Source organism: Nycticebus coucang, chromosome 22, assembly GCF_027406575.1.
Source record: "Nycticebus coucang isolate mNycCou1 chromosome 22, mNycCou1.pri, whole genome shotgun sequence".
In the NCBI taxonomy this organism is placed as follows: domain Eukaryota; kingdom Metazoa; phylum Chordata; class Mammalia; order Primates; family Lorisidae; genus Nycticebus; species Nycticebus coucang.
Genome location: NC_069801.1, coordinates 2,381,559 through 2,395,494, shown reverse-complemented (window position 1 = coordinate 2,395,494; position 13,936 = coordinate 2,381,559). Strand labels below are relative to the sequence as shown.

At 51.0% G+C, this 13,936-nt stretch overlaps 1 long non-coding RNA gene across 1 annotated transcript in view; it reads right to left on the bottom strand.

Moving 5' to 3' along the window:
• Positions 1-13,936, bottom strand: part of LOC128575348 (uncharacterized) — a 60,890-nt gene that overhangs the window by 9,788 nt on the left and 37,166 nt on the right. The window contains exon 2 of the long non-coding RNA XR_008376979.1: positions 9,324-9,465. This is a non-coding gene — a long non-coding RNA (uncharacterized LOC128575348). The remainder of the gene's footprint in view (positions 1-9,323; positions 9,466-13,936) is intronic.

The window sequence follows — 13,936 nt, the reverse complement described above, 5'->3', positions numbered from 1 at the left end:
CACGGTTATGACGCGCTCACCTTCTCAGTGACAGAGGAGAGAGAGACAAGGTGCGAGAGATCTGAACTTTGAGGTCCCCTGGAGGCCCCGGTCAGGTGCAGGCACCTGCTCTCACTGATGGCCCTTGGCAGAGGAAACTTGAGGCAAATCAATACACCCGTATTCAAGAGAACCCTCCACTCCGTTTCTGCCTTGCTCTAGCACAGCAGGAAAAAATAAAAACAAAACATCAAAAAGAGTTCATTGCCACAGCACATTCTCCAGCTCCTCAACCACAAAGCAGGCCACAGGAAGTCAGAAGGTGCAGGAAACTGGGAGAGTCACCACTGCCCGGGCCGGCCTTTGCCCAGCATGGCCCAACTCACCTGCTTCTGAGCCAGCTGGACCACCCATCAAAACAGAAACTCTCCTGGACTTCATCCAGCCCTCAGGAACCAGGATCACTACAGATGGGTCCTAGAAACGAGTGATTCCAGGTTCCCAAATGAAGCTCCTGCACACTCGAGTGTGACAAACCATCTCTCATTGCTGTGGCTTCCGTAGAATCCACATTGCAGTAAATACAAATGCCCTGCACCAAGAGAATCCACACCTCCTCTGCTCACGTCGCCTGGGCGTCCTGGAAAATTGGATCTGGGAAGGGAGGATGGGGGACCTTTGGCTACTGGCCTCCCTGTAGTACTTGGCACAGGTGGCTCCCTGGCACTCTGGCCTCCCGTTCTTGTCATCCATCCCCATGTCACTCACCTGGGGCTGTTGCCCCATCTGATGGAGAGCTCCGTGCAGGCAGGGCCCTTTTACACACCACCAAGTGGTCTGTGTCTGGGAAAGTGCCTGGCAGCCAATAAGATAAATAAGACGGGTGGAAGGTCAGTTGAATGAATGGAAGCCCAACAATCTCATAAAATTCACCATCTTCTGCCCCTAGTACTTGGCCTACAGTAATAATAAGTGTGTCTCGACATCTGTGACGGGCTTTGCAGGTGATGAACGTCCCCGGTGAATGTGTCCTCACAGCCTGCAACAGCAGAGGGCAACCATCCATGAGAACTCGAGGAAAGGGGGCTGAGAGCACCCTGGCCCTGGGGTAGCGGGGCTCAGGTGGCCCAGTGAACACAGGGGCCTTGACTCAGTCCTCTCAACACCATCAAACACTCAGACTCCACAAGGACCGAAACGTCCAGACACTGATTCCTGAGCAACTTCCCACTCCTGGTACCCACTATCTCTCAGTCTGTTTGTGTTGCTATAAGGGAACACCTGGGGCCAGGTAATTTATGAAGTAAAGAGGGGTATTTGGCTCACAGCTCTGCAGCTATCTAAGAAGGATGGTGGTGTCATCTGCTTCTGGGGAGGGCCTCAGGCTGCTCCCACCACAGTGGAAGGTGAAAGGTTTGTAGAGGGAGGCAAGAGGGAGGGGGAGGGAGGAGAGAGGGGCCAGACTCTTTCTAACACCCAGCTGTCATGGGAACTAACAGAGTGAGAACCCCTCCCCCAAGGAGGGCATTTCTCATTATCCATGCAGAGTCCACCCCCATGGCCCAAACACCTCCTGTTAGACCCCACTTCCAACATCAGAGATCAAATCTCAACATGAGGGTTGGAGGGACAAACACCCGAATTACAGCACCTCCCTAGCCTGAACTCTCTCCCCTGGGAGTTCAGGCTTAGAAAGGAAAAGTTGGAGGAAGAAAGGCTGATGGTGTACAGCTGGGCTGGAGCCCTCCATGAGCACTGGGAAGACGGCACAGCCAGGGCTAGCGCAAGCCTGTCCTCAGCAGAATAAAGTGTGTCTTATTTTGAATCGCCACAGGAAGCATCTTTAAGACACTCAAAGGATGCGCCTCCCTCTCTGGGTATGCAGTCCAGGTCTGCAGGCACCCCTTCTCTGAGAGACAGTGCAACCCCATTACAGCCTCACAGCAGGACAGGAGGAGAAGGGTGCAGAAGGGTCTGCTCCCGTGGCCTCCAAGGAGAATGATGACCAAGTCCAGACATGGTACCCTGCTGCAAGGCTGACCCGTCCAGACACGGTACACTGCTGTGAGGCTGACCCATCCAGACATAGTACCCTACTGCGAGGCTGACCCGTCCAGACATGGTACCCTGCTGTGAGGCTGACCCGTCCAGACATGGTACCCTGCTGTGAGGCTGACCCATCCAGACATGGTACCCTGCTGTGAGGCTGACCCGTCCAGACATGGTACCCTGCTGTGAGGCTGACCCATCCAGACACGGTACTCCGCTGTGAGGCTGACCTGTCCAGACATGGTACCCCACTGCGAGGCTGACCCATCCAGACATGGTACCCTGCTGTGAGGCTGACCCGTCCAGACATGGTACCCTACTGCAAGGCTGACCCATCCAGACTCGGTACCCTGCTACGAGGCTGACCCATCACGGTTCTCACAGAACTTGTGCCTCACAGAAAGGAGGTGGAGGAGGGACACAAGTCCTGACTCGGACCTCTGACAAGCCCCTGAAAGGACCCCACAGGGCACAGTGGGCTGGTCACTCTGGACACTGCTAAACAACCGGCCTCTGGCCTTGGTGCTGAACCAGCCCAGTGGGGCCTGGCAGAAAGGATGCCAGGCAAGACACAGATGCCCAGGCCAGGAGCACCTGGACAAAGTCACCCCAGATACCAGGACACAGGGTCAGAGAAGGGAGGGGACAGGCTCTGGCTCCATGCCACCACTGCAGATGGGTTCACAGAGCTTCATTCTAATTATAGGCCTTGCAACACAGTAGCCCAGTGCCACCAGCATTCAGGTGGAAGAGCATCTGCAGAGCGTAATGATAAATAAATAAATGTATATACAAAGAGAGAGAGAGAATCAGAGAGGGACAGAGACAGAGAGGGACAGAGATGCCTCCCAGAGCCAGGTCACGAGGCTATTTTGGTGGAAACTCATGCACTACACCAAATGCAAAATCCTGGTGTGTGGCTGACCAGACAGATCTGGTCCAGACAGCTTCACGGGGAGGGGAGTGCCGCACCCACGGCATATAGCCGTAGTGAGGCAGTGCTGTCCGCGTTACAGAACGACGGGAAGGTGGTTTGTGCTCCCCGGAGCTTTGCCCCCAGCTGCCCCCAGTATGCACAGCATCAGAAATGTTGCCTAGCATACTCAGTTACCCGCTTAAGTTTAAAGATTGTGGCGTCTACTCATGTGTTTGTCATCCTGTACCAGAAGTTTGTTTGTTCTAATAAATTGTCAATATGTGCTTTCCTAAGAATGAGCACAATACACTACTAATCCAGATAGAGCACAGCCTTGTGAGCTGCTAAACTCAGTGGCACCAACAATGAGCACATAAAGATGTTTTCCCACCAGTAAGCTAAGACGATAAGCTCAAGGACATGAAATACAAATTATCTACATAAGTTACAAAGTCACTGAAACACATCCACCCACCATAAAGTCCTGTTCAGAACATCTTGTTTCACCAATTGTCACGCATAATAAAAATCAATAGGAAAAATAATACTTGTCAAGGAATTTACTCTAAATCAAAATTATAATTATCAATAACAATAAGATCAAATAGTAAATGTAGAATTAGTCAAGCATTAACGTAAAGAAGATGTCAAGCTGTTCTAAAAAGATAATAAGAAACTGAGATAGGAGGAAGCGGGCAGAGTTGACTAATAACCGCCACCCTCCGGAAGCGGAACGTTAAAACATAACAATGCATGATAAATCACACTTGTAAACGCAAAGATAACCCGCACACGTAAGCAAAAAGATTGCATTATGTAAGCTCTGTAAAAATGTATAAATACCAACATGTGTACCCAATAAATTCACAGCTGCTTCCTTCATCACATGCTGTGTGGCAGTCTGTCATTTTTCCTGCGCCGACCTCTCAACTTTCCTCGTTCCTTCTCCCTGCACCCCCTCGGACTGAAGACCACCGACAGGGCCAACCCATTGCAGGTGGCGCCTCGAACAGGGACCTGAAGGACAGGCCACCGACTGAGCGGTCCGTTGCAGGTGGCGCCCGAACAGGGACCTGAAGGACAGTTATTCCAGGAGTAGTTAACTCAGATTCAGAAAAAACAACGCAGAAGGAGACGCCAGCGGCTGCTGCAAGATCTCACCCACCGCTTGAAGAAAATGAAAGTACACTCGCCGATAGCGAACAAAACCACCGGACGCATTTCCACTGGCTCCAAGACGGCTAAAAAGACCCAGCGGGGAAGGAAGCTGAGGGCCCCCCTGCCCTTCGTGGGGCGGGCCTGCCTCCCAAGTGTTACAGCCCCCAGACAGCAGCACTGGCAGAATCCCAAGGGTGAGATTTAGAACCTTTATTATTGGCCCTTTGCCACTAGTAATTTGTATAAATAAGAAAAATATTTTTACAAACTGAATCTTTGTCAACGGATAAAATTCTTGCCTTTTAAACCTTCTAATTATCAGTTTAGCTGAGTGAATAAGTGACTTCATAGTAAACTAGGATCCTGTTTGGTGGAAAGTGAGTTTTTGAGAGTAAGAGAAATTAAACAGAAAGGAGAATGACATTGTGTAAAGAAAGAATCTTGTGTGATAAATTTTGTCCTGAAACAGAATAGTTATGTAAAAAAGTAAAAGGCAGGGCAAAAGTTCAAGAAAGTTTAGAATGTTTGTAGATGGTCTGTGCAGGTTAAATGAAACTCATAAAAGAGAATTTATGAAAGAATTTACATGTGATCCAGTTAACTATGTATTTCCTTTAAAATCTTTTAACTTGTAAAAATAACTAATTGTATTGCGTCCTTTAATATGCAACATGATAAACAAGTAAATGTTATGTTAACTATAAAAAAACCTTCTTATGTGATATTACCTGTAAATCTACAAAGCAATCCATAGTATGATAATACAGCATTACAAGTGTTAGAAACACTTAATGAATTAATTAGACCTAAGAAATTTGTAACAGCTTTAATTTTAGACATTGCAGCTTTAATTTCTATAATCACTACTTTTGCTATAACTACTACAGCTTTAGTGCAACAAATACATACAACATACTATGTCAATACTCTTGGCAATAATATAACTTTAACATTAATGACACAAGCTAATATGGATAATAAGCTTAAAACTAAATTAAATGTGTTAAAAAGGGTAGTCTTAACTTTAGGTCAAAACATTAAGTACATACAACAAAAACTACAAACAAAATGTCACTCAGCATTTCAAGCCATTTACATTACACCTTTACCATATAATGTATCTAACTCATGGAACAAAGTACAAGCACATCTTCAAGGTGTCTAGAGAGACAATAATATAACACATAATTTACACAGCTTACAACAAGATATTACAGCCATGAGTCAAGCTCATTTACCAATAACTTCTCTTAACACGTTGGCTCAATCTTTAACTAATGGGTTTAAAGCACTCAATCCTCTTAACTGGATCCAGTATATTGTACTCATAACCATTATTGGTTATTTGTCATTTTGTGTTGTGTTGTTGTTACCATGTCTCATACAGTGTCTGTTTTCCTCTATTATCTCTATACGCCAAGAAGTCTTTAAACTGCGGTTTAAAAACAAAAAAGGGGGAAATGCCGCACCCACGGCATATAGCCGTAGTGAGGCAGTGCTGTCCGCGTTACAGAACGACGGGAAGGTGGTTTGTGCTCCCCGGAGCTTTGCCCCCAGCTGCCCCCAGTATGCACAGCATCAGAAATGTTGCCTAGCATACTCAGTTACCCGCTTAAGTTTAAAGATTGTGGCGTCTACTCATGTGTTTGTCATCCTGTACCAGAAGTCTGTTTGTTCTAATAAATTGTCAATATGTGCTTTCCTAAGAATGAGCACAATACACTACTAATCCAGATAGAGCACAGCCTTGTGAGCTGCTAAACTCAGTGGCACCAACAATGAGCACATAAAGATGTTTTCCCACCAGTAAGCTAAGACGATAAGCTCAAGGACATGAAATACAAATTATCTACATAAGTTACAAAGTCACTGAAACACATCCACCCACCATAAAGTCCTGTTCAGAACATCTTGTTTCACCAATTGTCACGCATAATAAAAATCAATAGGAAAAATAATACTTGTCAAGGAATTTACTCTAAATCAAAATTATAATTATCAATAACAATAAGATCAAATAGTAAATGTAGAATTAGTCAAGCATTAACGTAAAGAAGATGTCAAGCTGTTCTAAAAAGATAATAAGAAACTGAGATAGGAGGAAGCGGGCAGAGTTGACTAATAACCGCCACCCTCCGGAAGCGGAACGTTAAAACATAACAATGCATGATAAATCACACTTGTAAACGCAAAGATAACCCGCACACGTAAGCAAAAAGATTGCATTATGTAAGCTCTGTAAAAATGTATAAATACCAACATGTGTACCCAATAAATTCACAGCTGCTTCCTTCATCACATGCTGTGTGGCAGTCTGTCATTTTTCCTGCGCCGACCTCTCAACTTTCCTCGTTCCTTCTCCCTGCACCCCCTCGGACTGAAGACCACCGACAGGGCCAACCCATTGCAGGTGGCGCCTCGAACAGGGACCTGAAGGACAGGCCACCGACTGAGCGGTCCGTTGCAGGGGAGGGGTCCAGAAGACAAGCCAGCCCCTCCCTCACAAAGGGGGTAAACTGAGGCCCAGGGAGGAGGGGTCACCACAGCCCGCTCTCTGTGGTGGAGCCAGGGCTGCGAGGCAGGTCCCATCACTCACTCATCTCACCCCACACCCACGTTAGATCAGCTGGAGCCATTCCTGGGGAAGCCCCCATTGTGGTTGCAGCATGTCGTATCCCCAGGGGGGAGCCCAGGAGGAGCCAGAATGGGGCTAAACACAGGAGGATCCAGGCGTCAGGAACCCAAACCTGCCTGTATGTTCCCACATCTGCCCATGAGCATGGAAAGCTTGGGAAGGAGCAGCTCCCCACACGGAGATGAAAGGATTGAAGACAGTTGGTCACAGGCAGGTTATAGGCAGTGAGACTCGGGGGCAGGTGCAGAGTTACAGAGAGTCCAGCCACAGTGGGCAGGTGACTCAAACTGGGAGCAGGCAGGCAGGTGGGCAGGTGGATGGGTGTGGCAGACTGGCCATGCTCTCACTAACGCCTCTCTTCCCAGGTGCCTGCGCAGTCCTCACACCTAGGCAGGCCAGCAGCTCACTCTGGCCGGCAGGCTGTGAGCAGAAGTGACATGTGCCTCTTCTGGAAGGAGAGTCTAATTCCTATATGAAACCCTTCAGCACTCTCTTCCCAGGCCAACTGCCAAGAAGGCCACTTGTCCCGGGGAGGAAACCCAGAGCTGGAGGAGCTACCGTGGGCCTGGATCCTGAGTGACCCGGGAAGCAGAGCCCCTGCAACCTACTATGTGCACATGGGGATAGCAGTGAGCTCGCCGTGCAGTGACTGAGAGGGACTGGGCCCTGGTGGTGCAGCCTGGCCCTGAGGGAGCAGTGAAACTTACTATTCTTATTAGAACTGAATCCCGAGGTTACATATGTAACGTTCCACCTGATCCAGGGGGAAGCTCTCCTAAATCCTGGAGCAAACCGAAATAAACAACCGCTGGACTTGATAGCTGAATGATCCACTTTTTTATGAAACACCACTTTTGCTTGGAAAAGAATATTTAGACTTGGGTATTTGGTAGACATTTTCTCAAAATATATAAAAGGAGCCTGTCACCTCGCGGAAAACAACTCACAATATTTGTTGCCAATAATAGAGTTCTGCCTTTCAAGCAAAAATTAGAATTTGGGAAAACTTGTATCCACCACCATAAGCTTGACAGCTTCCCAATATTTAAAGACTTTTCTGATGAAGAGGGTGGTGATTTGAACAAATGCAATTTCCCCATACGGAATAAAGAAAAATTGTGTTGACATTCGGGAGACCTGCAAAACGCAGCAAAATGCTATTTTCCAAACCACCAATGTGTGATGTCCATGGGTTTAAAATCCATTCAAAGAATGGATTTTTATGTCACAGAAAAAGGAAAGGCTAGTGATATGGACTTTGATTCCACATCGCAGCAACCCTTTATAAAACCACCACTCACTGACTTAGACCACAGGAAGTGTGACACTGGGTGTCTTGGCTACATCACACACTGGGCTGCACCGGGGGACAGAGCCTCTGCTTCCTACACCCTGGCATCTGTGGGTGGCCAGAGCCAGGGTCAGGGTCAGGACTGTGGCAGGTGCCACACCAGTGAACAAATGAACAGGGAAATGGAGGCCTTCCTTCTCCCAGGTCTTCCCTTTGTGTGGACAGTCCCAGATCCTCAAGTCACAGCAGCTGAGAGGCAGTTGGGGACTCTGCAATTTTCCTTCTGAACCGAGCTGGAGAAGAAGCTGCCCCCTCACAGCTCTGGCACACCTGGGGATACCCCGAGGGTCTCCCACAAACGGTTGGAAGACAGATGACCTAGTGGCCCATCTGCCTCTCCAAATCCGGGCATCTCATGGAGATTTAATCAGAAATCGTCAATGTGCCTTTTTAATTTTTAAACAGTAATTAAAGAGTATTGGACTAAATGGCTCCACTAAAGTACAGGCGACATTTAATTGGTCTGGAATAAGCACTGTGGTTGTGGCTGACAGAACCCTAAGTAGCAGACGACAGATTTCCCAGCCTGGGCTGGTACAGATACAGCAGTCCTGAGTCCTGGGGATGGAGGCCCCCAACCCATGCCTGGAGTTCCAGGAGCTGACACTGGACCCAGCACTCGGGAGGTTGGTTATGGCCCATGAAACCAGTGGGCCCTCACTGGGCCCCTCAGCTCTCCATCCACAAACTGCTACTTTCCTAAAGGAATTGGGGGCCTTTATAAAGGATTTGGGGGCTCTTTATATTTTCCTCTTTGCATTTTTCTATTAATTTCTTTTAGACTAACTCAATAAACAAGAGAGATATCCCATTCCTTTACTTGAGGAAACTGAGGCTCAGAGAAGCTGTGACCTGTTTAAAATATTCAAGAACCACAGCTGACCCCAGTCCCTCCCCAGCCCATGAGCACCATGTTGCCAGGGCCTCCCAGCCACTCGGGGTGCTGAGACTGGACATGCATCATCTTGGACGCCTTGTTTCTGATAGCTGGGGTATGGGGAGCTGCCTCCATCAGGGTGACACACACCAGCTGCTGTAACCAGCACAGTCACAGTCATTTCCTGGCCACTGGAGTGCACCTGAGAACGGGCGATGACCGGACAGCCGTCCCCGAGAGCAATGCCTGCAGCTGGGCTCTGAGACCTGGGCCTCTGCCAGCTCAGAATCTCCCTCTTCCACACCTACCCACCTTGGCCTCCCCATGGCCACACCCAGCCACGTGGTCCCACACTTACTACAGGTGAGGCTGGGAAACGTGTCCTGCTGTAGAGACGGTGGCCCTCAGTCCCTGGCCTTCATCTGGTTCTTATCCCAGAGACCACACTGAGCACTGCCCTTGGCTCAAGCCCAGGCTCTCTGGGAGGTCTGGATGGTGACCTGTGGAAGACAAGGACACATCACCTAACATGTCCCATGAGGAACAGGGTCGAGGCTGAATGTGGAGGAGACAGCCATGTGGAACACAGCAGAGCCTCTGCCCGCAGGCCCCTGAGCAGCCCACATCACCCCCATGCCACGTCAGGGCCTGTGTCTTCATCTGTCGCCTCCATCGAAAGAGGACAGGAGGCACGTCCTTTACACCCATGTCCCTAGAACACAACTGATCCCGATGGATCCTCCCTGGCTGTTTGTTGAATGAATAAATGAAAAACCAAAGGGAGCTCCACTGGACTAGCCCTTTCCAGACCTGTCGGACATCTCGGCATCTCCAAAAGTAGATTCTGCAGTCTCGCAGGTAGAGGGAACACTGCAGCTGGGTCCGGCCGGTAGGAAAACTCTGGAAACTTCTGCAGGAAGGAAAAGGGCTTATCTTTCTACTATCCTGTGTTTCCAAGTTTATTTGAGCATGCCACGTTTTTAATTTTGTGGCTATTTAACACATGCAGTCCATTCTGGGGACACAAAACAAGCTCACAAACAGTGAGCTTCCTTCACCGTTAACCTCTCCTGAGTGCCAGGCAGGGTGTGAAACTGCGTGGTGGACCCCGCCCTGCCTCCTCTTTGGGGTCCACAGACTGAAGGACACACTCTTAGCCAGGAATCCCATTATCCCTAGCAGAGTGCAGGGCCTGTATTTTCGATTTTGTGGAGGCTTGGAGAGAGTCACACAAGATATTCTTGTTCCCCCACTGTTACCATGGAGTGGGCACCCACAGCCTGCACCAAGCCTGGTCCTGTTGCTGTGGGCCATGGCCACCACACAGACACAGCAGGGACAGGCACACACAGGGTCCTCCTCCAAAATCATCTTCACAGGGTACCCAGCCACAGCTCAAGCAATAGCCGCACAGCAAGGACCTGCTGGGCCACAGCTGACCCGCAGTATCAGAACAAGCTGGGCAGAGCCGCCTCAGACCCTGTTTCAGCCCCTACAGCAGCTGCCCCTTCTCCCACCTCCCCAGGTGGCCCATGGCTGCAGCAGCAGCTTCAATTGCCTATTCAGCCCAGACGGCCAGCACCCAGGGCCGGAGGTTGTCCGTGGCCACAGCCAAAGCAGCAGCCTTGGGCTTTCCTCTTCCTACACAGCCTGTAAGCTTCTCAGCTCAGGGGGGCTCCAGCTCACACCAACCCCACCCTTCTTGCTTATCACAGGAGGGCGGCCTCCTCCCAGGCCCCTTCTGCAAGTGCAAATATGATCCTTCAGCACCTTGGTTCCAACCAGGGGTAACTGACACTCTCCCCTCTGACTAAAACGAGGACAGCTGAGTGGTACTACTTGGGCACTAAAGCCCAAAGGGGGTCACTCTGCTGGGCACAAAGTAAGCCCCTTACCCACGTGCACAGTCCAGCCCAGCAGGTCAGGCCTTCCGAGATGCCCCATCATGCCCACCCGCCCACCCCTCCTGGCACCTTCAGCAAACCAAGGCCCAGGCTGGGGCTGCCTACACTCCCCGCATGCCGCCTTCCTGCAGCCCAGCCTTCGCTGTCATCTGCAGCTCCTATGCTCGCCCCCATCATCACGGAACAACTGATGTTTCCTCTGCCACATGGGCCATTTGTCAGGAAGGAGACGCAGAAACCAGAGAGCACGCACCTGAGGCCTCACGATCCGCCAGCTGCTCTGACCCAGCTCCCCATTTGCAGGGCTGTGGGACCCCCTGAGGGGAGAGCAACTGGCGTCACAGTGCCGTTTTACAGATGTTGAAGGAAAGTTAGTGGCTTTCTCAAGGTCACCAGCGAATTAGGGAGGGCACAGCTGGGTCCTGGGGCCGGGTCCTCGCACCCGGTTCTTTCTCATCCCCCCTCCTGGGGCTCCTAGGAGGTTGATTCCAAGTTCTCTGAGTCATTCTCAGCATGAGAAGCCAGAGTCATCTTCCAAAACATTCCTGGGGAAGCGGGGGGTCACCAGCTCCGAGAACATAATTTACTCGCTCAGACTTGGAACAGTATGGAAGGGCTGCCTCTCACACAGGGGCCAAGGGGACTCAAAATGCTGAGGGGGCTGAGGGTGGCTGCTCTGCGTGGTGCACAGCCCACCCATTTCCACTTTCCCAGCCCTTCCACACTCCTGCCACCCATGATTGTACAAGGCAGTGCTGGGCTCCCTCTCCCATGAGCCTGACACCTGGCCTGTGCTCCTCCCTGCCCACAGCTCTAGACGACCTCCCTGCCATCACTGACACCAAAGCAAGCCCAGCTGCTGCCTTCGAGTCATTAAGGAGCATTGTAAGGTTTCAGCCTCACAGCCAGCTCCTCCGCTCTGTCCTGAAAAATCAGCCTCCTGGGACCATGGCAGGTCTGAGCCTCCAGGAGAAGCACCTTCTCCTGCTAAATGGGAAGAGGGCAGCTGCGGGGCAGGTGGGCTGGTACTTTCTCAATTACAAGTTGAACACAGCTTTGCTCTCTCTGAGTCTGCTGTCGGCCTGTCAGTCTACCTCCTGATTTTCCATCGAAACTATGTGAAGTGTCTCAAACAGTGAGTATCACTTGAAAGACTGCTTGGCTGAGATCCCCTCCAGCACTGTGCTCTTCTGAAACATATTGATTTGTATTCCAAAGTTCAAGAAATCTAATCTGGATCACAAAAGCCAGAGTGGAGAAGCATAAAGCTGGAAGTGCGGCTTTTCAGCAAGGGCCTCTTGCGTGTGAGAATTAGTCATTGATCCTCCCTGAGACGTTCCTAAGAAGAGCCTTCCAGGAGGTGATCCAAATGCATCCTGACGTGGTGAGCAGCTCGGCACAGCGCGGTGCCATCTCAGTGGGAAGAAAAGAAACTTCTTTTCCATCCACCTGAGCAGCCTCGAGGCCTTCAGGCTTGGCTGGGGCTTAGGGAATGGGTCCCCATCGGGGAGAGATGGGGAGAAGCCCCCAAAGGACATTGCTGATTCCAGCACCCAAACATGAGACCAGGGAGCCGGCAGGGAGGGGCAGTGCTGCTGCTGGCTGCCTGTACTGGAGTTCACAGTGGCCCCCAAGCCTCACGCCCCCCAGAACTTCGGAGTGCTCTATGGGAACGACCCCACTGGGGATTAGAGTGTCTGCGGATGAGACCCTACTGGGCTAGGGTGGGCCCTGATCCAAAGTGACCAGCGTCCTTGTTAAGACAAGAGAAGAGAGACAAGGGGACGAACAGGGAGCAGGCCCTGTGAGGACAGAGGCAGCCAGAGCCCTGTGATCACCAGCCAGGGGTAGCTCCAGGAACTGTACAGAGAGGTTTGGAACACATTGTCCCTCAAGCCACAGAGGACTCAGCTTGGCACAGCCTCATCTCAGACCTCTGCCCTCCAGACAGCAAGAGGGAAGGTCTCTGCCCTTCTCGGCCCTTGAGTGTCCCTCCAAATGGAGCAGGGGGCACACCAGGGGGCCTTCCTCCCAGGACCCCTGCCTGGGCCCACCCTTCATGGGCAGTCCCAGCCTGTGAGCTCAGGACGCAGTGTTTGGCCGTCACACAAACAGCCTTTCAGAAGTGTTTGTGGACATCACATGTGCAATACCATGCTCAGCACTGAGGAAGCCTCATGAATAAAACGTTTTCCATGAAACTCCTTGGGGCGCCCAGACGCAGGAGGCACATCACCTCTGCAGAGGTCACTACTTTTTTCTGAATTGCAGGGGCTGAACTTGACTTCAAGCAGTTCACTCTCTGCAACCCTCTAGGCAGCAGGCAGGGCTCTGTGTGCCAGCAGGTCAAAGGTCCCTGGCCGGGTCCCTCGGGTCAGCACTTGTCCCTCCTGGATGGACGGACAAGGGGTCATTCCTTGTCCCCTCATCTGCCCTTCTGGTGGGCAGAGAGCTGCCCAGGACAGGGACAGAGGCTGGGCCAGGGATCACAGACACCATTCACTCCATTGACACCTCTGGAACCTGAGCCAAGAAGACTTGCTTCCTGCACCCTGAGAACAGCACCACAAAAGCTCGAGGGTCAGGATGCGGAGAGAACTGACCCTCCCTTGCAAGGACCAAGGATCCCTGACAGGGGCCATTGTTACTCTAACCCCTCCAGGCCTGGTCAGCTGAAGCTCCAGAAGCCTGGTTCTTCCGTTTCATTAACTCACCACCACCCCCAACACTAGCCCCTAACCTGATAGTTTTGATCAGCAATTTCAAGACCATCTGGATACCCAGGCACTAGAAACTTCTGCCAGCTCTTGAAATGATTCCACCTGGCTTCATTCACAAGCGAGCACAGCTGCCCCAGAGGGCCTGGTGGGCTACAGGGGAGTGAGGCAGTAGAGCCAACAGGGATGCAGCCGAGTGTCAGCCCCACCCCACGTGGGGAGGGGTCAGTATCCAGACAGCACCTGGGTCTGACCACCTACCTCAACCCCCTCCCTCAGACACAAGGTCTCTCCAAAACCCTCAGAACAGCTCATGGGTTTCCAGCTAACCTTTGCACCCAGCTTCTCTC